At 44.9% G+C, this 23,540-nt stretch overlaps 1 long non-coding RNA gene across 5 annotated transcripts in view; it reads right to left on the bottom strand.

Moving 5' to 3' along the window:
- LOC123622426 overlaps window positions 1-6,816 on the bottom strand; it is a 62,876-nt gene extending 56,060 nt beyond the window's left edge. For 4 of the 5 annotated variants that reach the window (XR_006729494.1, XR_006729491.1, XR_006729493.1 and 1 more), the window contains exons 1-2: window positions 5,350-5,527; window positions 4,837-5,063 (exon numbers count right to left, since the gene is read on the bottom strand). This is a non-coding gene — a long non-coding RNA (uncharacterized LOC123622426). Of the gene's footprint in view, window positions 1-4,836; window positions 5,064-5,349; window positions 5,528-6,596 lie in introns of those variants that run through there. The other variant, XR_006729492.1, reaches the window with a different exon arrangement.
- Window positions 6,817-23,540: the final 16,724 nt, after the last annotated feature.

Below are 23,540 nucleotides of genomic sequence, written 5' to 3'. Positions count from 1 at the left end.
GGGGGCAGAGCATCTCATTTAGACTTAGCCAGTGGCAACGTTCATGGCAAGGGCAACGGGGCAGGCTTCATGGAGGAGGCACCATTGGTACTTGGGATCGAAAAGAAATAGAACGTGTAGGTGGGGATGGGAGGAAGTTTTTCCCCGCCAATACCACATGCAGCAGAACCACCTGGTCAACCCATAAAATTGCACGAAGCAACAAATCATAGTTGTTTTAAGCCACTAAGTTTTGGGGTGGTTTGTTATGTAACAATAGATAACTAAAACAGACCCCCAAAGTGTGTACTTACAGACTTTATCCTAAAGGCCAGAGACTGCCAATTTCCAGACCACTGCCTACAATAATTGGCCTGTAATACTTAATTTGGCTTGCACAGTTTTTTTAAAATATCTCAGCCAACATTTAAAAATTGGGAGATTTTATATGAAAATCCAGATTTTGGGGTTCTCTTGAAAAATCCTGCATCTCAGCACCTGTGTTCTAGTGACAGCTGGCTGGTTGTTCCCTATCTATGTGGCAGATACTCTCTGCTCCCTACTGTCTCACCCCTAACCTGCTTTTTGACCCCTATAGGCATTTGAGTTTTCGATCCATGCTGTCGGCATGGCCATGGAAGGCCACTGAAGGGTTATGAGCAGAGGAGGAGGAATGATGAGAGCTGGGCAGCAAGCAATGTATTGGTGGAGAGTGACTCTGGGGCAGGTGTAGTCAAAATCCCCAGACCAAGAACTCCATCTTTTGGGAAATGCTCCTTCCCTTTCTCTGATCATATAGTTCCAGTGGGGCTACCATCTCCCTATATGTCCCACCTCCCTATTCACAATGATTGGTTAAAGAGTGGCACCTGGCTTAAGCTGGGCCAGTCATAGTTCCTGTCCCTCCAGCCATACACGACAGATTGAGAGATGGGGACCTACCCATGTTGGACCAAAGTTTTTCTCTAAAACATTGTCCTTAGGATGAGAAGCAGAAATCCTCAGTCTCTCTCTGGTGGAGCAGGTGAGAGGTGTAAGTGGTGAGAGCTGCTGTGGCCAAGTGTCCAGGCTGAAAGAGAAAAGCCCACGTGCAGGGAGAAGAGACAAGTCCTGGGGAGAGAGTCCTGGTGACACGAGTCTCTGATTCCCTCACTCCAGTGCATTTTCTGTGCCTGGTTCTCCAGCCTTCCTACCAGTTCTGGGAGCTCCCTACTCCCTCTTGAAAAATTCCTTTGCTGCTTCTGTTAGCCCGAGTTCATTTTTTCGTCTTCTTCTTCTTTTTTTTTTTTTTATAATTTCCAACGGAGAACCCTGGCTATAAGCTGGGGTTTTGAGACAATGCAAGGAGGGCTACTCCTTACCCCAATCAGGGAGAAGCCAAAAGGTTTATCCTTAAACTGAAGAGCGGGAAGGAGGTAGTGCTCTTCCCACTGGAAAGTGCCTTTAGCCTGGGAGGCAGGTATCCTCTCTGCCACTGACTTCCTGAAGAACCTTAGGTAAATCTCTGCCTTTCTCAGCCTCCATTTCCCTATCTGTAAAACAGGACCCAGAAAAGAACAGAGATTCTCTAACTGTATTCTGCAACACCTGGGATTTTGTGGAGGGACCACTGTTGTGGAGGGACCACTGTTAAGGAGGGTGGTTTCAGGCTGGGGTAGGAAGGCCTACCAGCAGGACTCTGGGCTACCCTCCCCCACGTCAAGCAACTCCCCCTTACCCCCAATCTGTTTTATGTGTTGCCTTTCTGGGAAAGGTCTTGCTTAAGAGGGCTATATAGCTTAATAAGTTTGAAAACCCCTTTGAGGGGTTTTCCAATTCTAATAGTTCATGATTTTATAGGTTACAGGGGAAAGCATAATGACTTTCACACTGATAATAAAGCTATTTTGAATGTTTGCTCTATGTCAGGCATTACATTAAGAGTTTTTTTTTTTTTTTTTTTTTTTGAGACAGAGTCTCACTCTGTTGCCTAGGCTAGAGTGCCGTGGCATCAGCCTAGCTCACAGCAACCTCAAACTCCTGGGCTCAAGAGATCCTTCTGCCTCAGCCTCCCAAGTAGCTAGGACTACAGGCATGTGCCACCATGCCCGGCTAATTTTTCTATATATTTTTAGTTGTCCAGCTAATTTCTTTCTATTTTTTTAGTAGAGGCGGGGTCTTGCTCTTGCTCAGGCTTGTCTCAAACTCCTGAGCTCAATTGATCCACCCGCCTCGGCCTCCCAGAGTGCTAGGATTACAGGCATGAGCCACTGCGCCTGGCCTATCTCAGCAAGAGCTTTACATACATTTACCTTATTTTTAAAAATCCTTAAAGCAACCCTATGATGTAGGGAATTAATTATTACCATTTTGCAGATAGAACCTGGGACTTGAGGGCTGGAGTAATTTGCTCAAGATCACACAGTGGGGAAGTGGGGTTTGGACCTAAATTGTTTAGAAGGCATGAACTGGAAGCCCACAGGCCAAACCCAGCTTTAAGATGTGTGTCTTTTGGTCTGCATGGTGCTTTTTTTCTTTTAAAACTTGGATTGGTTGCCAGTATTTAAAAACCAGAAGATTTCATGTAAGATTTGGATTTAGAGCTTCCCCCTAATCTCTCCCCTTTTTAGACCTGGTAACTGGTAACAGTGGGGGCCTGTATTTCCACATGAGTAGTATAGGTCTCTCCTCTAGAAGGGACATGAACTCATTTATGGTACCTGCCTGGCCCTACAGGCATCTGATTTTGCAACCCCTGTTCTAATGGCAAGCCTGTCTTCTTCCTTCTTACATCCCTCCATCCCCACCTGCTGATTCTCCCCCACTACCCTCTCCCTCATCTGCCCCTTCCTCTTTGTTCTTTGCCTTTGATGAAGACACCTGTTGGATCCCTATGCTCTTTTCTCGTGACTCCATCTTCCAAATCCTGGCACCGGAAGCTCTGCAAACATCATTGTCACATATCTGAAGAGGAATGTGCCCATTCAGGATGAGTTCAGAGGGCAGAATTAAGTCCAGTGGTGGAGAGAGAAAGTGGCTGAATGCACACCTTGGAACTCAGCCCTACATTTAAATCCTGGTTCTTTCACCTACCATCTGTGAGACATTGGCCAGGTCACATTTCCTCATCTGTGAAATGGGGACAAAACCAGAACCAACCTTACAGGATTATTAGGAAGATTAAAAATCCAGTTGAATCAGATTACATTTGAAGTTCATCCAAACTTGACCTTGATACTTTATCTCCACTTGTTGAACTCTACTCATCTGTTTTAGTTAGGAAATTATGGCTTCAAGTTACAACAATCACAACTCAAACTACTTAAACTATAGAGATGTATGGGTTCATGTTAAAGTCTGGGTGGGTCAAGCTTCAGGAATGCCTTCATCAGGTCTCTGGCTCAATTTTTCTGCAATATTTTCTTGGTCCTGCCCTCCTCCATGTCATGGTTTTGTCTTCTGGCTGGCTTCCCCCATGGTGGCTAAAAAAAAAAAATCTGCTACATCATACCCTATACCACACTATCCAGAAGGCAAAAGAATGTTCCCTCCTTTATCAGACCAACAACTCTAGGTCCTTAATAATTAGGAGGTAGGATAGTATAGTGATTCAGTACACAGGCTCGAAAGCTGGACTCCATCACTTACTAGTTCTGTGACATTGGGAAAGTTAACCTCTTTGTGCTGCAGTTTCCTCATCTGTACAACAGGGATAATAATAGTACCTATCTCATAGGGCTGTTGCAGGAATTAAATAAGCACTTAGCAGACTGTCTGGCAATTAGTAAATGCTCCATAAATGTTAGCTAGTGTTGCCAGCATATTTCCTTAGAAACATCTCCCTTCATACTGTAATTTTCACATTCTTTTGGTCACCATTGAGAGTCTTCCTGACATTTCTCTGTAGAACTTGTAGTCACTCATTCAACAAACATTAAATGAGGACCAACTGTTCTGAGCACTGTGGAATGAGCAAAACAGACAATATCCTGTCCTTGTGAAGATCACACGGTAGTGGAATGTGGGCATGGGAGAGAAACAATAAACAAACATACAATATTTCAGGTGGTGATAAGTGCTATGTTGAAAAATCCAGCAGGAATGGGGTATTATATTCTAAATGTGGGCCAGGGAAAGCCTCTTTGAAGAAGTGACATTTGAGTGGAGAATTGAAGGTGAGTGAGCCATACCAATATCTGGTAGAAGAGCATTTGAGGCAGACACAACAGCATGCGCAAAGGCCCTGAGGCAGCAATATGCTTGGCATATTGGAAGAACAGGAAAGAGGTCAATGCGTGGTTGGTATGGAGTGAGAGGGATGAGGGCATTAGGGGATGAGGTCAGAAGGTCAGCAGGAGGGAGGCAGGTCTCACAGGACCATAATCCTCAGTGTTAGCAGGGAACAGGACATCACCCACAGAGTTAAGTTTTATAACCAAGGCCATGAATAGAGAGGGGTGAGAGCCTCAACTTGCCTGGTGGTGGGGTGAAGGAAGGTCAGACAAGGCTTCTCAGAGCAGGTGGCTACTGAATTGAACATAAAGGAAGAACCAGAGGCATCTGGGCAAAAGGGGAGGAGCAAGCTAAGTAGTGAAAATGCTCAGCAGAGGGTGCTCAGAGACTGTGGTGTATTCAAGCAAATATGGTAAAGCCAGTGCACAGGGAAGGAGGTGAGGAGCCAAAAAGTGGCCAGAAACAGAGCAGAGGAAGTTGGCAGGGGCTGGATTCATTAATCCATTGATTGATTGATTCAAGTGTCTATTGAGCACCAGGTGTGTGCCAGACCTTGCACTAAGTCTGGGAACATAGTAATGTATACAACAGTCAAAAACACATGAACAGACAAATGACAGAACAACAGAATATATTAGACAATACCTTTAGACGAGGTACTAAGGAAAGACCTCTCCGAGAAGGCGATATTTAAGCAGAGAGATAGGGGCGGAACATCCCAGGCCTTGCTCTCCGGGTCACCAATTCTCTAATTTGATTTCTCTTCCTTTTCAAGAGGACATGGAGGTCAAACAACAGAAGGGCAGTTATTAGCCAGGACTCTGAATTCAAACTCTGCTCCGTTCTCAGGAATCCTGTCTCTTAGGCAGGTTCTGAGGAGGCAACATGAAAAATACAATTGTAAAATCACAGGTTGCATGAGGCACGGAGAATTTGTTTGGTCAGCTCCCAGCCTTTGAGGAAAGTCTATAGCTGTCTTACAAGACCCCTCTGGCTGTTCTGTGGAGGCCGGAGGTTGAGGGTGGGGGACCCTGGAGGCTAGAACACTGATTCAAGTGAGAGATCCAGACAGGAGAAACGTTTAGGAGGGAGGGCCACTACCTGAATCAAGTTATAAAACATATGCACTCCAGAAGGGTAAAGGTACTTGAATTTAACCTTTTTATGGGGTGATAGCACCTCCTCCACAGACCACTCGCACCGCGGCCTTTCCGTCCAGTCCTAGCCTGGCTGGCGAGGAACGAGCCTCACCGAGGCCACGTGGCCAAGTTCCTTCAAAGTGAAAGGACCAGGTGTTTCTTCCTACTTCGTCTCTTCCGGATTCCTCCGGCACCGCCCCCAGCCGACTGATTTGGGACCCAACTCCAGGCCACGCCCACCAAGGCACCGCCCACTCGGCGCTCCTTTAGGGCACGCCTCCTTCCGGCTCCTCCCCGGAGTGGCCACACCTGAGCTCCCGCCTCCCCGCTCTGCTTCCGGGCCCGCCTACTTCAGGCCAGCTCCTATCTTCCCCGTCCTGGGCTTCTCTTCAGTCCCGCTTCACTCTCCGCTTCTGAAGGCCCCGCCTCTTTCCAGCCTTGCCTGGGCTTCCCTCCACCCGTGACTCCTCCTCTGGGCAGTCCCCCATTGGCCCCGCCCATGGCCTCCTCTTTCCAGCTCTCCCTGGCTCTCGGCTCTCCGAGGCTTCCACGATATTCCCTGCCTGTCTTGTCCACCATCCCAGGGCTTCACCACCCTCTCGGCCCCGCCCCGCCGTCGGCTGCAAGCTAGTGTAAGCTGCTCGCTCTTCCCGCCTTAGCCCCGCCTCCAGGCCCCCATCTCAGTCCCTCCTCCCTGTCAGGCCCCGCCCCGCCCCGCTTTCCTCCCCTCCCCGCCCAAGCTCTGGACCTTTCCAAAGCCAGGCTGAGGGGGTGGGGAAAGCCCATGCGCCTGGGAGTCTGGCTGTGTCAGGGCGGGGCTGCGGACTCCTCATGCTCGTGTCACCGTGTCCTTCCCCAGAGACGGAGAAGAGGAGGAGGGAGAGCCCGGGTTCAGGGCCAGAGCGGCGGGCGGGGCCGAGCGAGGGAAGCCTCTCCGCGTGCCCCCATCCCCGCGCGCCTCAGTGGTGCCGGCCGAGGGAAGGGCTCGCGGCTGCGGGGCTCGCGCCGCTGTCAGTGCGGTTGGGCGCGCGATCGGCGCGGGCGCGGGGCGGCAGACCTGAGAGGAGCTGAGGGGGCGGTAGCGGCGGCGGCGATTCCCGCGCTTGTGCTCAGCCTCCTCACGCCGCGGCCACCTTCCTCCTCGCTTCCTTCTGACCCCAAGTGCGGGGGCACCGCCGCCTTCCGCGCCGCGCAGCTTTCTCCAGACCTCTAGGTGCGGGTGAGTGGGGGCAGCGGGCGTTTCCTTAGGGGTGCGGGGGGGTGTACCTTGTGCCTCTTCATTCGCCTACTTCTTCAGGCGGGCCACTGCCTATTTTTAGAAACTCTTATTTCGGCCATTCGAGGAGTCCCGGGAGCCATAGTAACTCCAGGCCCCCTCCTCCTCCTCCTTTCTCCCACCGGACCCGCCGCCCTGGGTCGCCGGCTCGGGTCTGTCCGCGCCCGCTCCCGCCCGCCCTGGCATTCACTGCCCGCTTCCTCCCCGCTGGCGGAGCCCGGGCCAGGAGTTGGCTGGGTGGGCCCGCGCCCGCTCGGAAGTTGGAGTCTTTTGTGCTCGGGCCCCGCCCCGCCCGGCGAGGGGAGGAGGGAGGGGAGCGGAGGCCGTGCGGGGGAGGCCTCGGGCGGGCCCGGCCCTGGCTCTGGCCCCAGCCCCAGCCCCGGGCATCTTCCGGCTTTCCCGCCGGGGCTGGGTCTGCGGGCTCCCGGAGGCGCGCGAAACTGGTCCTGCCTCGCTCCTCGCGGGCTTGAGCACCGCGCTCCCCCCTCTGCCGGTCCTGGGCTCGTTGCACACCTCGGCCTCGGAGAGGAACAACGGGCCCTCGAGCTGGGGCCCTGTTCCGCACTTCGCTCAGCCCCCTTTGCGGCCGAGCCTTAGTTTGCCCCTCCGTGAAATGGGGAAAGAGAGAAACTCGTTCGTGGATTCAGAGAGGAAACTATTATAATATGTGAGAGAAGTGTTTAAATACCAACAGATAACGTTTAATGAGACTTGACTCAGGGACTTCTTGCCTTACTTCGTTTAATGCTCACAACGACCTTCTGTGTTATCCCCATTTACAGAAGCAGAAATGAAGGCGCAGAGAGGTTAAATAATTTGCTCAAGTCACAGTTAATAGCCACAAAAGTGTAAAGCAGTGGTGCTAGTACCTGTTATTTATTTTCTGATGTGAGCGTGTATCATCTCTTATGCAGAGGGGATTTTGACTTACCCTGGGTCACACCATTTAGTTAGAGATAAACTCCGGGTTCTCCCTGCGTTCTGGGCCATTGTCCACGATACGGTGGATGAAATCCCATTCTGGGGTTACCATAGCACCGAGAGAGGGGAGGTTAGGATGAATTTCTTACTAATATCACCGTTAGGAGTTGATGCTTGGAAGGACTCCAGATCTCAAACACAACTGAAGTTCCCTGGGGTTTTGGTTGCAGGAAGGCTTAAGACTGTATACACAATGAGGTCCATTCTTTGTTTATGGCATGTTTCTTCCCCAAACTTTGCATATTCTCTATTTTATTGATCCTAGTTTGAGGAGATGAGTAGCTCAAGACATCTGCTTCAACTCTGTACTCAAATTTCTCCTATTTTCAGGTAAGGCCCAGTTTTCTGATTTGTTTGATCCTGGTTTGGGGGAGTGTTTAAAAATCAGGCAGGGGGCCGGGGCGCGGTGGCTCATGCCTGTAATCCTAGCCCTCTGGGAGGCCGAGGCGGGTGGATCGCTTGAGGTCAGGAGTTCGAGACCAGCCTGAGCGAGACCCCATCTCTACTAAAAATAGAAGTAAGTTATCTGGACAACTAAAAATATATACATAGAAAAAATTAGCCGGGCATGGTCGCGTATGCTTGTAGTCCCAGCTACTCGGGAGGCTGAGGCAGTAGGATCGCTTCAGCCCAGGAGTTTGAGGTTGCTGTGAGCTAGGCTGACGCCATGGCACTCACTCTAGCCTGGGCAACAGAGTGAGACTCTGTCTCAAAAAAAAAAAAAAAAAAAAAAATCAGGCAGGGGAGTTTCTGGGCCAGGTCTTAAGACCAGGCTCCTGATGTTTACATTAGTTCTTTGGAGTCTGGTAGGTCTGTTGGTCCCTCTCCCCGCCCCCCCCCCCCCAAAAAAGATTTGGATTTAGTGGTCATGGTATGTAGGAGCTGGAAGGTGTCTTACAGACCATCTGGGCCAACTTTCATACCTGCCTTTACCCACTTCCCTAATTAACTGAACCTTGGAAAGGGGAAGTAAGTTGTCTAATTCACAGACTGCCTTAGTGACGGAATCAGAACTAGAATTCCCAGTCGTCTTCTCAGTCCAGTAATATTTTTATTTCTCCCATACCTTGCCACCTCGTAAAAGAGCACTACTTATTCATGCCTTGAAGATCAGGAATCTTGAGTAATTGGAAATTCCAAGGAAGTTGTGTAGTCTCTGCCACTGTCTGTGCCTCGTGTTTAGTGTTATGAGGAGTCCTGGTTTTGCACACAGGTGTTACCAGTTCTCCTAAGTTGCCAGTTTTGTTTTATACTATTTTATATATGGTTTATAGTATTCTTCTGTAACCATTATATGATTTCATTTCTGATGCAGTTCTTTGAGGGAGTTTGCAGAACTTGCCTCCTTTTTACTATAAGGGAATGAAGATATAGCAAGATTAGGGCACTTGCCTTATATCAAAGAATTAACAAGTGGTGAGGACACAACATGGGCAGAGCATTTGACATGACTTCATAAACTGAGCAACTCATTGTGACTCGCTGAGCCTCAGTTTCCTTATCTGTAAATGCTCAGAGGGTTGTTGAGGGGATTATGAGAAAATGCTGTGAAAATGTTTTGCTATTAGTAGTAATAGTAGCTAACATTTTTTAAGTAGTTAACATGTACCATAAGTCACCAGACTAAGGTCTTTCTGAGGCATATGTCGTTTAATCCTCAGAGTGACCTATGAATTAGGTACTATTATTATCCCTGTTATACAAAAGAAGAAACAGGCTTAGAGAAGTTACATGACTTGCTCAGTGTCATGTAACTGGTAAGTGGCCAAGCCAGGATTAACTGCAGACAGTGTAACTTTAAAGCTGGTATGCTTTTTAAAAAAATTGTGGTGAAATATATGTAACATAAAATTTACCATTTTAACCAATTTTAGATGTACAGTAGCATTAAATACATTCATATTGCTTTGCAACCATCACCACCATCCATCTCTAGAACTTTTTGTCTTCCTCAACTGAAACTCTGTACCCTCTTTATTCCCTCCTGCCCCCAAGTCCCTGGCAACCACTTTCAGTCTATGAATTTGACTACTCTAGGAACTTCATGTAAGTGGAATCATACAATATTTGTCCGTTTGTGACTGGCAAAGCTCTCACACTTAGTGCCTTCCTTAATCTCAGTGTGCTTTGTGTAAATGCAAAATGATTATTAGTTCTCATCTGCAGCAGGGATGTGGCATGCAAGCCCAGAGCAGGAACCAAGGCCTGGTGGTTATATCTCTGGTTGAATCTCCCCCCAACACCCCGCCCCCCATGGATTGAAGTTCCTTATCACTGAAGTCTTTTTTGGATCTCTGCTGGCCCCCTCTATATCTTCATAAGCCTCATACTCTTGAAATAGAACCCAGACAACTCTGTCTTCACCTGGTTTGCACTTACTTTCTGACCATCTGGGGTTTTGGGATATGGGGCTGCAGTGATAAGGAATAACAGTGCTATGACAGCAGCTTGGATCAAAACTACTGAGGACGATTAAGTGGATTACGTTTATGAAATGCTCTCTCTCTCCTCCTCCCTCTTTCCATAAAAGCACACAGGAGGGATTAGCTTTTGGGTTCTTAGAAGGTGTTTATGGATCCTCACTGCTTGCAGGTGGTTAAGATGGAGTTAGATGTTGCATTTAGCCTTTCAAAATTCCCTTTGATTTGACTGTTCCTGTGTCTGTCTGGGAGGGAGGTGTTTATGTTTATGAAAGGCAGTTGGAATTTTGTTTTGATACCAACAGGGGGTTGGGGTAGGGGGTGTTCTAGAAATGGGTAATAGGGTAACAAATAACATGGTCATATGGATGGTCATGTCATGCTCTCCTTAAAAATCTCGTGGCCCAATATTGCTTACATATTAAAGTTCAAACCAGTGTGACCAGTGAGTTCAGAGTGTGTTGAATTGTTTATTGGATAGAATCCTGTAGTTGAGGAGTCTTAAGTCATTTAGACCAGCCACCTGGCCAACATTTGAATTAGTTACTTGTTGAGATTCTGTTTCATTGGACACTTCATTACTGAAAAATTTTTCATTCACTGAACAGTTATTAGGCATCTGTCAGGCATAGTTGTAAGCTTGGGGATTTGAGGGCGTATAGCCTCGTGGGGAAAACAGGCAATGTGAGAAGTGTTGTGATGGACAGACATCATGAGAGCACAGCAGAATGATATCTAACCCAGCACTGGAGGGTTTGGAAAGGCTTCCTTGGAGGAGAAGTTGGCCAACCCTAGACCTCAAGAAAAAAATAGACATAAGCCAGGGGGAAAAAAAAGAGATTTGGGGAGTTAGGGAGGAAGCAGAGATAAGACTATTCTAGATAGAAGGAACAGCAAGTTCGGAGATGGTGATGCTAATAGGTAAGACTTTTGTCTATGTACTATATCTGTCAGGTGCTATTCTAAGAATTCAACATGCGTTAACTCATTTCTTTCCATAAACACGGAGAGGTAGGTGCTGTCATTTACTCCCATTCTATAGTTGAAGAAACAGGCCCAGGTGGAGCATAAAGCATGAGGTGCGTGGAAGTGGAAAGAGGAGACCGGCAAGGGAGACATAGCAGAGGCCAAGTCAGGAAAGGGCCTTGTTGCCCATGTTGAGGAGTTTGGATTTCATCCTGAGGTGAGGGGACCAGGATTCTATGCGCGTTTCAGAAGAATATCTCTGGTTACATGTTTGGGGAGTAGACTGGAGAGAGGTAGAGCTCCATGGGTAAAGAGACGAGTTAGGAGGCTGGTGCAGTAATACAGGCAAGAGGTGACGGTGTTTCAAATGAAGGTAGAAAAAAGGTGAAATTGAGTGATAAGACAAAGATTGGTGTGGAGGATAAGGAAGGAATAATGGTGACACCTGGGTTTCTACGTGGTGCAGTTGTGTAGATGCTGTTTATTGAGGTGGGGACAGGAGAAGAAGGAGCACATAAGGGAGGGAGGAGGGTTCCTTATGCAGAGGCTCCTTACATATACTTTCATTTACTTCTAGTTATGGATCCTAGTTCTTCATGTCATTTCTGGAGGGGAAGGAGTGAGAGTATGGCACAACAAATCTGGTCACCATCCCTGGCTAAACTGGATAATACAAACACAAGTTTTGGAAAGAAGAAAATACATTAGATCCTAGACATCCAGGCTCTGTGCAGCCTAGAAGACTTTACGTTAAGCCAAGAAAAGCTTAAGTTTTCTCCCGGCAACGTCTTTGGCACTGCTCTTTCAGTGTGCCAGTGTGTCCCTCTTTAAGTCTAAGTCACTTCTCTGCTTACTCTCTGCTAGGCATTGGGAAAACATAGATGAGTAAAACGTAGCCTGAGGAGCTCACCTTCCAGAAAGGCAGAGATCTCAGTAGCTTAGATACAGCATGGAGTAGGGAGAGGGTAGGATGGGGCAGGGCAGGGCGGGACAGGATGGGAAGGGTTCAGGAGGGATTTTTATTGGGGCTAGGAGTCAGGAGACCCCACTCTGTGCTCTAGTCTTTTTGTCAGGTGGCAAATGTTCAGGTTTATTCATCTAAATAATGAAGGGAAATAATGACTAGATGACCCCCAGGGTCCTTTCTAACACCCCAAGGGATGGGGTGGAGACAGCAAGAGGATTTTCACATGAGTATCTATAAAAACCTGGTTTTGTTCAATTTTAGCTTTGTATATAAAATATATAACTGGAGGGGAGAAAATGACAGCAGTAATGTTAGCCTGCTTATCCTACAGCTTCTGCCTGGATACTGTAAGTAAAGTTTCAGATCTGTGCTCAGGGTGCAGCTCACAGACCCTTAGGACTTGAGATATGGGGCAGTGGGATAAATTGGAAGTCTAGTCACTAACCTGAGGGTCAGTTGGTCATTGTGTGGGCTTGAGCAAGGCCATTTCCTTCTCTGGCCCTTTTTCCTCATAAAATAATCTGGGAGGTCCCTGAAATTCTATAAATGCCAGAGTGCAGCGGGGAGGTAGAGACAGAAAAACGATTGGAGATGACTTTCTACTCACCTCCTTCTCTTAAATGAACGAATAGAAATGGGTATCTGCCCAAGTATCATTGTCATTTTTTCTAACTGTTTCCAAAGCCCTTCCTGTTTCCTCAGTGTTAGTGTCTTCTGTCATTTCATAATGGCCTTCATGGTAATAAGCGTGCTGTGCCTCCTGGGAGGAGGAATGGGATATTGTCCGTGGGCTCTGGTCTCCATCTCCAGAAGAGCCATTCAAGCTGTCCACTGCCCCCTGCTCTCTGTGCTAGAGTAGGGATGGGTGGTTGTGGCTGAATACTCGGGTTTCCTAGAGGGCACATGCATTGGGAATGCTTTACTTACTAAAGTGCACATCTGGCTATCCTCCCAACCCACCCGGTGAGTCCCACTGAGGGAAATAGCATTCAGTGGGCTTTTGATGCTTGCCAAACTAATTGTAATTGCCCAATATTCTCTGGGGTCTCAGTCTTCCTGTCTAAAACAAGGGGGTTGGACTAGATAATCATGAATGATATTTCTACCTCTTAACAATTTTGTGGCGGTGGCTTAAGAATTTATTTCTGGAAGGAGAAAGGGCTTTGCTAGTGCATTGAGAGTTAAATTCTGGATTCACAGAAGATACCTTTCAGTATATAAACAGATGTATATTGCTTTTTAGAATGGACAGATTGCTGAAAAATTGCTTATGAGTTGAATTTATCAAATTATCTGCTGAATTTTATTATAAACTTGGAGCTGTAGTCCCATGGGACAAACTTGGAGTCCAAGACTATAAAAAATTATATTTAAATATGTAGCAAACTGTTTAAAATCACATAATAAGGGGAAAAATCAAAAACACTTTAAGATCCTCATGTAGTAGTAGGAATGGATAAAACACTAGACCAGAAACCTTCGTTTCTCTATTGAGGTTACCTAGCCCTTGAAATGCCATCTATAGAGACTGGATAGTTCTGTTTATTTGTCAAGTAATAATGCTTTGTTCCAAGTCAGTATTCTCTTTTAGAAGGTCAGGTTTAGAAGCTTAATATTGTTAGCCAGGTTTTCTTTATTCCAGAGGCATTTATCTGGTATTTAGCTGTCTTCTGTTTATTTGTTTTATTAAGCATTTTAGTAAGCTTTCTTAAAGGTACAGTTTGCATGGTGTCTGTTGATCTGTTTGTCCAGTTTCCTTTGTAATTCTTTGTGCTTATGAAAGCAAGCCCAGGCGTAGATTTAAAAGGGTCATTTCCATAACTCATCATTTATCTACATCTGGGTTTTCTTTGTAAAAGTATGATCATGCTACACTGAGAAGTCAAATGTTTCCTGCTTACACAGACCATTTTAAGGCTTTGGGATTTTTGTTTTTGCAGATAGCTGTAAGGTGATACTGAGAAATGGTGCTGTCAGTACAGTAATGAGGGCTGTGCATGAATCAGTTGTATACAAGAATAACTTTTCTTCAAACCTTAAGGACTCACCTTAAATTGTTTTCATACCAATTAAAATCACCCCTTACTAAAATTAGAGTTTTGGGTAGAATTGCCATGCTAAGTAGGTTACCTAGCTGCTTTAACATGATTGTTTATGCTTGGAAGTCCAGCAGCCTTTATTCCAGGGGCTTGGAGTACCTACTGAGTGTTCTCCCTGTGGAGAACATAAAAACTAAGCAAGACATGATTCCTGCCCTCAAATTGCTTTCAGTCTTGAGAGGGAGACAGATAAATAAAACAAATCCTAGTCCTGTTGCCCTGGCTCAGATATTTGGGTTGAGAGTTCAAACTGGAAATAGTGTAATTGATGGATGTATGACTAGGCAAAGAGACCTCTTTGATTATCTGACTTCCAGTGTGTAGATTTATTTTTGGCATTCCTTTCTCCTCTCCCTTTCTTCTGTTACCCAGATTTATCCTCCATTGCTAAAGTGTCCAACACTCAGTGTATAAAGTTAAGAATGTTAGGGAAGGGGGACAACATTGTCCTTCAGGTTTTGGGTATCCAGACATCTGCCTAGTGCCTTCCTTATTCTCCTCACATCAGTTCTCTGGCTGGCTTCCAGAAAGATTGAGTATTGTCTAGCTTCTTATTTAGGAATGAAGAAAATTAAGTTTTATATTAAATTATTTTAAGTTTTATTATACTCCATTCTGAAATAAAATAGCTCTCTATTTTGTTTGCAAGTGGAATTAGTTGAGGTATGGTTTCTGGCATTTGATCAATTGTGACTTAATAATTGTGATTAAATTGTGGTTCTCAAAGTCCATTGTCACTGCCTCTGCCAGCCTTCTTTGAACACTTTACAGCATGGAGCCCTAGCAAGTGGAAATGGAGGGCACATTGAGGATCCCCTGATCTTGAAGGGCTTTTCCTCTTCCCTCCTTTCTATCCCCAAAAGAGAAATGTTATTTGGGATGCTGTGTTGTGTTCATGATTTCTTCCAACAAGTTTAGTGTTGCCTATGGGGTCTAAAAGAAGAGGGAAGTATGCCTGTGTCAATCCTTGAAGGTTAGGTACAACGTTGAAATCAGTTGGCCAAACTGTTTGGAACCCAGTTGAGTGCCTTGTGCCTTAGTTGGTTCTGGGAGGAATAGAAATGTGTTGGCCGGGCGCGGTGGCTCACGCCTGTAATCCTAGCACTCTGGGAGGCCGAGGCGGGTGGATCGCTCGAGGTCAGGAGTTCGAGACCAGCCTGAGCAAGAGTGAGACCCCCGTCTCTACTAAAAATAGAAAGAAATTATCTGGCCAACTAAAAAATATATATAGAAAAAATTAGCCGGGCATGGTGGCACATGCCTGTAGTCCCAGCTACTCGCAAGGCTGAGGGAGTAGGATCGCTTCAGCCCAGGAGTTTGAGGTTGCTGTGAGCTAGGCTGACGCCACGGCACTCACTCTAGCCTGGGCAACAAAGTGAGACTCTGTCTCAAAAAAAAAAAAAAAGAAATGTGTTCAGCACACTCTGATCTTCAGGGACTTTATGGTCTCTTTGGGGGAGATAAGATAATAAAATCATGAAGATGTAGCTGATAATAAGTAGAGAGCTTGGTTCAGATGACTAAAGTGTGCTCTTGTTCCCCGGCACTAAACTGAAGAAGTCATTTTCTCTCTCTGAACCTCCATTTTATCATCTATAAAGTAGAGTTAATACTGTATTTTGCCTTCTTCACAATAACATTGTGAGGAGCTAATTAGATTATGTTACTAAAAGTACATCATAAAATCAGATGAAGCAGTTTATATGGGAAGAACCTTTGAGTCATTTGTCATAGGTGATAGGTAAGTGACAGGATTTTCCATTGAAGGGGTGATCTCTTTGTAGTGATCAGGAAGAATGGTCTGAAGTAGTAGTCTCTAGGATTAGGAGAAAGTGTGATTTGGCATTTAGGCAGTGAGGGAGCAAAAGACTGTAGGCAAACTGTTTTGTGGGGGCAGTGAGTGTTCTCAAACCTCATATTGATGTCATAGGTTAGACATATGTTTGTTTTTAGTAGTTACTGCCAAATAGTTTTTAAAGGCATCACACTGTCATCGGTGGTGTATGAGAGAATTCCTGTTGCTCCATGTCCTTGTCAACACTTGGCATTGTCTGTTTTTTTCATCTGAAGCCATTTTGGTTGGTAGTTAGAGATATGAATTTTAAGAATCATAATAGGAATGTAGCAAGTATCATAAAGGGGTAAAGTGATTGGGAAGTTCAGTGGGGGGAGAGATTGCTTCTTGTGGGGGGGGGCAGTGCCTGTGAAATATTTATGGAGGAGTGAGCATTTGAGCTGGGGCTTGCAGGATAAGGATAGTGATTATATATTGTCCAGGAGCATCCTAATTTCTAATATTCTGTCTGGTTGTACTGATAAATTAGGACGTGCCAGTATTTCCATGTCTGTACTGTACCTCCCAGACTATTCAGAAACAACACCCAGATAGCTTTTCTCAGTTTATACGCTGCTCTCTTCCCGCCTCCCCTTTTCCAGAAAGTATGATCACAGATGATTTAGGCTGCAGAGATAGAGGACGTTCTGTGCAATGGGAACAGCTTGAGCAGAGACACAGGTGAGTATCCACACTAAGTAGCATCCACATTCCTGCCAATGATTTGGGGGGGTGGAGGTAGTGTCCCGTACTTCGGAGGTGGATGATACCTTCTCCTACATAGCCTTTCAGAGCAGGTGGAAAAGGTCATGTCGTTATGGTAAAGCCAATTTGTATTTAAACTGGATAGAAGGATGAGAATGATTCTTTGCCTATAATTACATCATTTCAGGGAAGAAATTAATCCAGCAAACAATCATATTTGAAGTATGTTGAAAGAGAGTTTGTCTTCATTTTAAATGGAGGGGAAGAAAAAGGAATACCAAAAGCTAAAGGCTCTCAGAGCAAATCTATTACTTGTATATTTGCTCAGGGAAAATTTGCCATTTCTTTTCGGCTTTTATCCTGCTGGTGGATCCTGGCTGGGTGTTTATTTTCTGTAGTTTTACCAAATCACTTTGAAGGCTGGCATGAACATTGATCATATCTTAGAGCCTTTCCTCTTTGTTCTGTCAGCAAATATTAGAAAATGTACCTTAAATTACCTTGTTGGGGAAAATAAGGTGGCAGCAGCATTTTCATGTTGAACATTAGTCAGCTCCTGATCCTGTGTCAAGACCTAGGATGTTTGTCAAGAGAGATTGAGAGGGCTAGAGCTGCCATTAGGGACATTCACTGGGGGTTTCTAGGCATCCTGACAAGGAAACTAGTCAAGTACTTGATCAAAAATCTGACCTGGGTTCTAAACCCAATTCTGTCTTTCATATTAGTAATATTAATAGCTACCATGAATTGGGTGCCCACTGTATTGAGATACCATACTTGGTGCCTTGCGTTTGTACTAATAGAGCTAATATTTACTGAAGGTTACTGTGTGCTAAGCCTTTTATAGATGTCTTATTTCTCACCTCAACCCTAAGAAGTAGATTCTGTTGGTCCTCATCATACAAACAGGAAACTGAAACACAGGAAGGTTAAGGAATATGCCCAGGTAACATTGCTGAGATTTAAACCTAACCAATTCTTTATTTTTAATATGGAAACTTTCAGACATATATTAAATACCAAGTTGACAGAGTAGGTTAATGAAGTATGATGTACCCATCACTCAGTTTCAACAGTTATCAATTCGTGGTCAGTCTTATTTCATTTATATGCTTACCTACTTTTCCTCGTTCTGTGCTTTGTAGAAAATCTCAGCTATCATGTTTTGTCCTTAAGTATTTCACTATATATCTCTAAAAGATGACTTTTTAAAAACACAATTATAATGCCATTATTACACCTTATAAAATTTAGCAGTTCCTTAATGCCATCAAAATCCAGATTGTGTTCAAATTTCCGGTTGTCTCATAAATGTCATGATCTTGCTTTTATAGTTTGTTTGATTCAGGATTCACATAAGGTCCACACATTGTAATTGGTTGTTATGTCTTTCAAGTCTCATTTAGTTTTTATATTCCCTTCTGCAGTCATGTGCTGTGTAACGACATTTCAGTCAATGATGGACCGCATATATGGTGGTGGTTCCATAAGATAATACCATAATCATATTTTTACTGTACCTTTTGTATGTTTAGATACACAAATACTTGCCATTGTGTTAAAATTGCCAATAGTATTCAGTACAGTAACGTGCTGTACAGGTTTGTAGCCTAGGAGCAGTAAGCAATACCATGTAGCCTAGATGTGTGGGAGGCTATACCATCTAGGATGGTGTAAGTACATTCTGTGATGTTCTCACAAGGACAAAATTGCCTAACCACACATATCTCAGAAAGTATCCCTGTTGTTAAATAAGTAATGCATGACTATAGTTTTTACCTCTTTATTTGTTGAAGAAACTGGATTTTTCCTGTGAAGTTTTCCATGTTCTGAATTTTGCTCATTGTATCCCCTCAGTGTGTTTGATATGTTTCTCTGTCCTCTGTATTTCCTGTAAATTGGTGGCTGTATCTAGAAGACAGTATCTCTTAAACCTCATGGCGACACTATAAAAATAAGTATTATTAATATTTTGTAGATGAGAAAACAGATTGAGAAAGGTTGAGTGGCTTGCCCAAGGCCACACCTGGATTTAAACATAGGATCTACTTGCCTCCAAAGCCTTTTGCTCCTTCCTTTTCACCACTCTGTGAGCTTAAGCAAATCATTTTATGTTCTCTGGGCATTAGTTTCTTTGATGTGTTTCTTTGTGATCTAAGGTCTCTTACAGGAGTATTCTGTGTATCTATGACCGTTTGAGTGCCTGCACTATTATGGTAGGATCCTACATGCTGTGGGTGATACTCTTGGGTAAGCCTGTCTGCAAGGTTCATGTGGTCAATCAAGGACTGTAAGACCATACCCCATTTCAGACACAGTCATCATGGGGCCATGAAATCCTTAATCTTTTGTAAGGGCTTCCTAACCAGCCTTCCTGCCATCCTGTCTTGCCCTCTTCTGTGCCATGCTCCTCACTGCTGCTGGGTGCCTTTTACTAAAAACCATTTTTGATGTGTTTCCCTCGCTCATAAATCTGGTATGGAAGACTTGGTAAATAAAGAAACAAAGTTTTCCCAGCAATAAACCTTCCCTCTTTGGAGTTACTATTTCAAGGGCAGCTAGTCTTTTTTCTCTTCTGTTTGGCAAGGGTGTTATTGCTTTTATGTAGATGCTGAAGGAATCTTGAGATGATATGATAACAGTGGAATGATGGAATGAAGCATGGGGAATGCCATCCTGCTTCAGGGGAGAGCATACATTGTTCTGTTCAATCCCAAGGGCATCTGACTGTAATGGGGCAATTTTATTCTTTTGCAGACGAAAGGAACTTTTAGTTGTGAAGGTCGGGGGAAGAGTCTTAAAGGTATTCCTTTTGGAGGATCCAAGCTGCTGAACCTTCATCTCATTGAGGAGTCCTCAGGGGACTTTTAAATCCTTTTCTTTTCCAGGTCTGTTCAGAGTCTTAACCTTCTGAGCTGGCAAACTGACAGCCCTTTGGGTTGTGTCTGGCCTACATACATATTTGGTTTGGCCTGCAGTGTTTTTTTAAGAGGTGAGTCTTCCTTTTGCCTAGGCTGGAGTGTAGTGGCACAGTCAGCAGCCTTGAAATCCTGGACTCAAGTGATCCTCTTGCCTCAGCCTCCTGAGTAGCTGGGACTACAAGCATGTGCCACCATGCCTGCCTAATTTATTTTAATTTTAATTTTTTTAGAGACAGGGTCTTGCTGTGTTGCCCAGGCTGGTCTCACATTCCTGGGCTCAAGCAGTCCTCCCGCCTCAGCCTTCCGAGTTGCTGGGATTACTGTTGTGAACCATTGTGCCTGGTGGCCTGCAATATTTTTATTTTGAGTTGAATCCCAGCCCGGGGAGATTAGGCTGCCTTTCAGTAGAGATATAGTGTGTGTGAGATCAGAGGTCCCAGCATGTGGGCTGTGAGGGTGACTGATTTTACATGAAGAAGGAGGAGGATTTTTGAGGAAGTAGCATGGCTAGAGCCTGATGCTGACCATGAACAATTTTCCTATTTATTGGAGTAGGAATAGGCCCAGCTGTTCTGTGGAAGGCCTCGCTCCTGAGTCCTCTACCAGGGCTCTCTTGTATTATGACTCCTTTTGCACTGGCTTACACTGGCTTGTACATGCTTAAGAAGCTTGCAGCCTGTATTTTTTGGGACTCTAAGACAAAGAGATATACCTCTGATCTTTGGGCAACCCCTTGGAGCACCAGCCCAACTTGGCAGAAGCTTTGAGTTTATAACATCCCATTCTTCATTTCTCTACTTTTTCCAATTACTGCTCCCTTATTGACTGGCTCCTTTAGACAGAGAATATTTGTTCTTAAGTTTTTCACAGTCACACCATTTCCTGTTGTCTCTCTGATACCCATACCCAGTGCCATTTATACATGTATCACCAGGCTAGCACTTTTTTCTTTGAAACACTTGATAAACTCATTTTTTGCTATTGGGTTGGCCCTTGGGTGTCAGCCAGTGCCAACCCTGCTCTAGATGGAGCTCTCTGTTGTTGAAGACGCTACCCAGGTAAAGTGCTGGTAAATCCCTTGGGACTAAGTGAATTATCTTTATTTTACTCGGAACTTTTGTGCCCCGGTTGGCTAGTAAATCTGTCTCCTGGCCTGTCTTAGGACTTCACAAGGACAGCAAACTAGTCAAGTCTCAGTGGACCATGTTCTTGTCAAAGTTGGCATCTTTGGCAGTTTGTAATATGTACTTGCAAGCTGAGGTGAAGTGCGTCTGATGCCTCATGAAAGAAACCATGACATATAATTGAAATCAAAACTGTTTTACTTATGAGTTAGTAGTACCTGGTCTTTTTTCCTCCCAGCTGCAATGCGCATTAGCTCCTATGTGTGGAAAGTAGGTGACTTTCTGAGTAAGTGACTCTTCTCCCTGTCTCTCTCTTCTCTTTGGATTCTTGTAATTTCTGTAACATCATCATTGAGTATGTGGAGCACCATGGTAATTTCCATGACAACTGATTGTGATTTCCCAGATAAAGAGAGGAAGCTAATAAGTGTTAGGAACTTGAAAAGGTATCCGGCTAAGTTCTTGTGATGCTAGTAAAATTTTAAGCTGAAAGCAGCAATTTCCTAACTAAACCTCTTCCTTTTACAGAGGAGGGAACAGGTCCAGAGAGGTTAAGCAACTTGCCTAAGGGGTCACTATACTGTTTGTGGAATAAACTCTAGATCTTCAGCCTAGTATCTCTTTGTGCCTCCTATTCTGTAAGACTTCTTTCCATTATATCCCGGCTAACTGAGCTCCATGAAGGCAGCAATCATGTCTGTCTTGTTAATGAATGTTTTTCTATGGCCTGCTACAGGATCTAAGTATTTTTTGAGTGAATAAATATGTTGGAGTTTCTTCTCAAACTGGGACACATGGTTGCATATTGGATGGTACATGAAATCACCGCATAAAACATGTATCTTCCTGAAGTGTTAGCGTACTCAGGTTTTTTTGTAGTTGGATTAGTTTAAGTATTATAACTGGTGATTTAATGGTAATCATTAGATCATATTATGGAATGGATGATAATTAACATGAATTTTTGAGATAAAATGAGAAGGTATCAAATAAATTACAGGATTATAGCAGGCCCCTTGACCCCTACCCCAGAGGGTCTATTGTTGCCAGATCTCTGACATTTTTAAGAGCAGCTAGAAATGTCACTTTTTTTTTTTTTTTTTTTTTTTTTTTTTGAGACAGTCTCTGTTGCCCCAGCTAGAGTGCCGTGGTGTCAGCCTAGCTCACAGCAATCTCAAACTCCTGGGCTCAAGCAATCCTTCTGCCTCAGCCTCCCGAGTAGCTGGGACTACAGGCATGTACCACCATGCCCGGCTAATTTTTTCTCTATATTTTTAGTTGTCCAGCTAATTTCTTTCTATTTTTTTATTAGAGACCGGGTCTCGCTCTTGCTCAGGCTGGTCTTGAACTCCTGAGAAATCTCACTTTTTAAAAAGTGAGATCTGATTTTGAATGTTGGCAATTAACTGAGATTTTTAAACAAATTTGGGCACATCAGACAAAACACATCCTTGGGCTTGAGTATCCGTTTGTGACTTGTGACATAAAATACTGTTCTGGGCAATAGCTAGACTTTGGATGGGGCCAAATAGGTGGTGGTGTCAGGGATGGCTGCTATTCTGGGTCTGGCTCCTTCTAGGCTTCAAACTGGCCATAGCTGAGAGTGGAAAGAATGAACCAAGAGACTTGATAGATTAGGACAAATTCCCACATTAAACACCACCCTCTGTGGGAAGCAGTGTCTGTAACTCACAGGCTTAGTCCTTCTCGTTTACTACTCTTGTTTTGCAATGAAACTGAGGTCCCAAAAGGAACCCGAGCTTTCCTCTAGAACCTTAAGAAGCAGCCGCAGGTCCTGGACAGGCCCCACTTCAAACTCCAGACTTTGTTTGGTGCTCCTGCCTCACACACTCTAAGGGCATGGGGCAAGGGGCTGCTGGCATACTTTGGGTTGGTAGAGCTGGTCTAATTCCACTTCTTGGTGCATCCCTGTCATCCTGAAGTGGGGGAGGGTTGAGGTGGCAGTTGGTAATGTGCTCAGCCTCTTCTTGGTGCAGAGGGTCTATTTCTGTCACTAGCATCAGATTGACCTTATTTTATTTTTTTACCTAGAAAGATGTAGAAGACAGCTCAGCAACAAGGAGCCTCAGAGCTGAGATAGAGCTGTCCCTCCTTTTGCTTTCCTTGACTCTTGTCTTTTCTTTTCTTCTCTCCAGCTCCTTCCTGCTGCCCCCACTTTTACATTCTCCCCCACTTTCTCCTGTATCCTTTGTTTTTCTCTCACTCTTGCCCTTCCTGGGAAATTCTTATAGTATCGCTGCAATAGGCAGAGCCTGAGATTGAACCTGTTTTCCATGTTTTTTAAGGGACTTGCACTAAAAAGTAGGGCAACTAAATATGGGAGATTGGACTTTAAACTGTCCCCCTTTGTCTTCTCCACCCCCACCCCAAGTTGTAAAGGATAAAATCTAAGCTCTCGCCTTGGCTGAGGCTCATACCGTCTGGTGCCATGTCACTTTGCTACCTTATGTCAGTGGCACAGTGCTTACCACCTACTGTTGCCCTGTACTTCTGCTCAGTAGAAGTTTCCCTGGATGTGCAAGGCTCTGTCATGACTTACTATAGATGGTCCCCAACTTGCAGTTTGACTTAACAACCTTTTTTTTTTTTTTTGGAGACAGAATCTCACTCTGTTGCCCGGGCTAGAGTGCTGTGGCGTCAGCCTAGCTCACAGCAACCTCAGACTCCTGGGCTTTGAGTAATCCTCCTGCCTCAGCCTCCCGAGTAGCTGGGACTACAGGCATGTGCCACCATGCCTGGCTAATTTTTATATATATGTATATGTATATATTTTTTTAGCTGTCCAGCTAATTTCTTTCTATTTTTAGTAGAGACGGAGTCTCGCTCTTGCTCAGGCTGGTCTCGAACTCCTGATCTCGCGCGATCCTCGCGCCTCGGCCTCCCAGAGTGCTAGGAT

Source organism: Lemur catta, chromosome 17, assembly GCF_020740605.2.
Source record: "Lemur catta isolate mLemCat1 chromosome 17, mLemCat1.pri, whole genome shotgun sequence".
In the NCBI taxonomy this organism is placed as follows: Eukaryota; Metazoa; Chordata; class Mammalia; order Primates; family Lemuridae; genus Lemur; species Lemur catta.
This window is presented reverse-complemented; position numbering and strand designations above follow the sequence as displayed.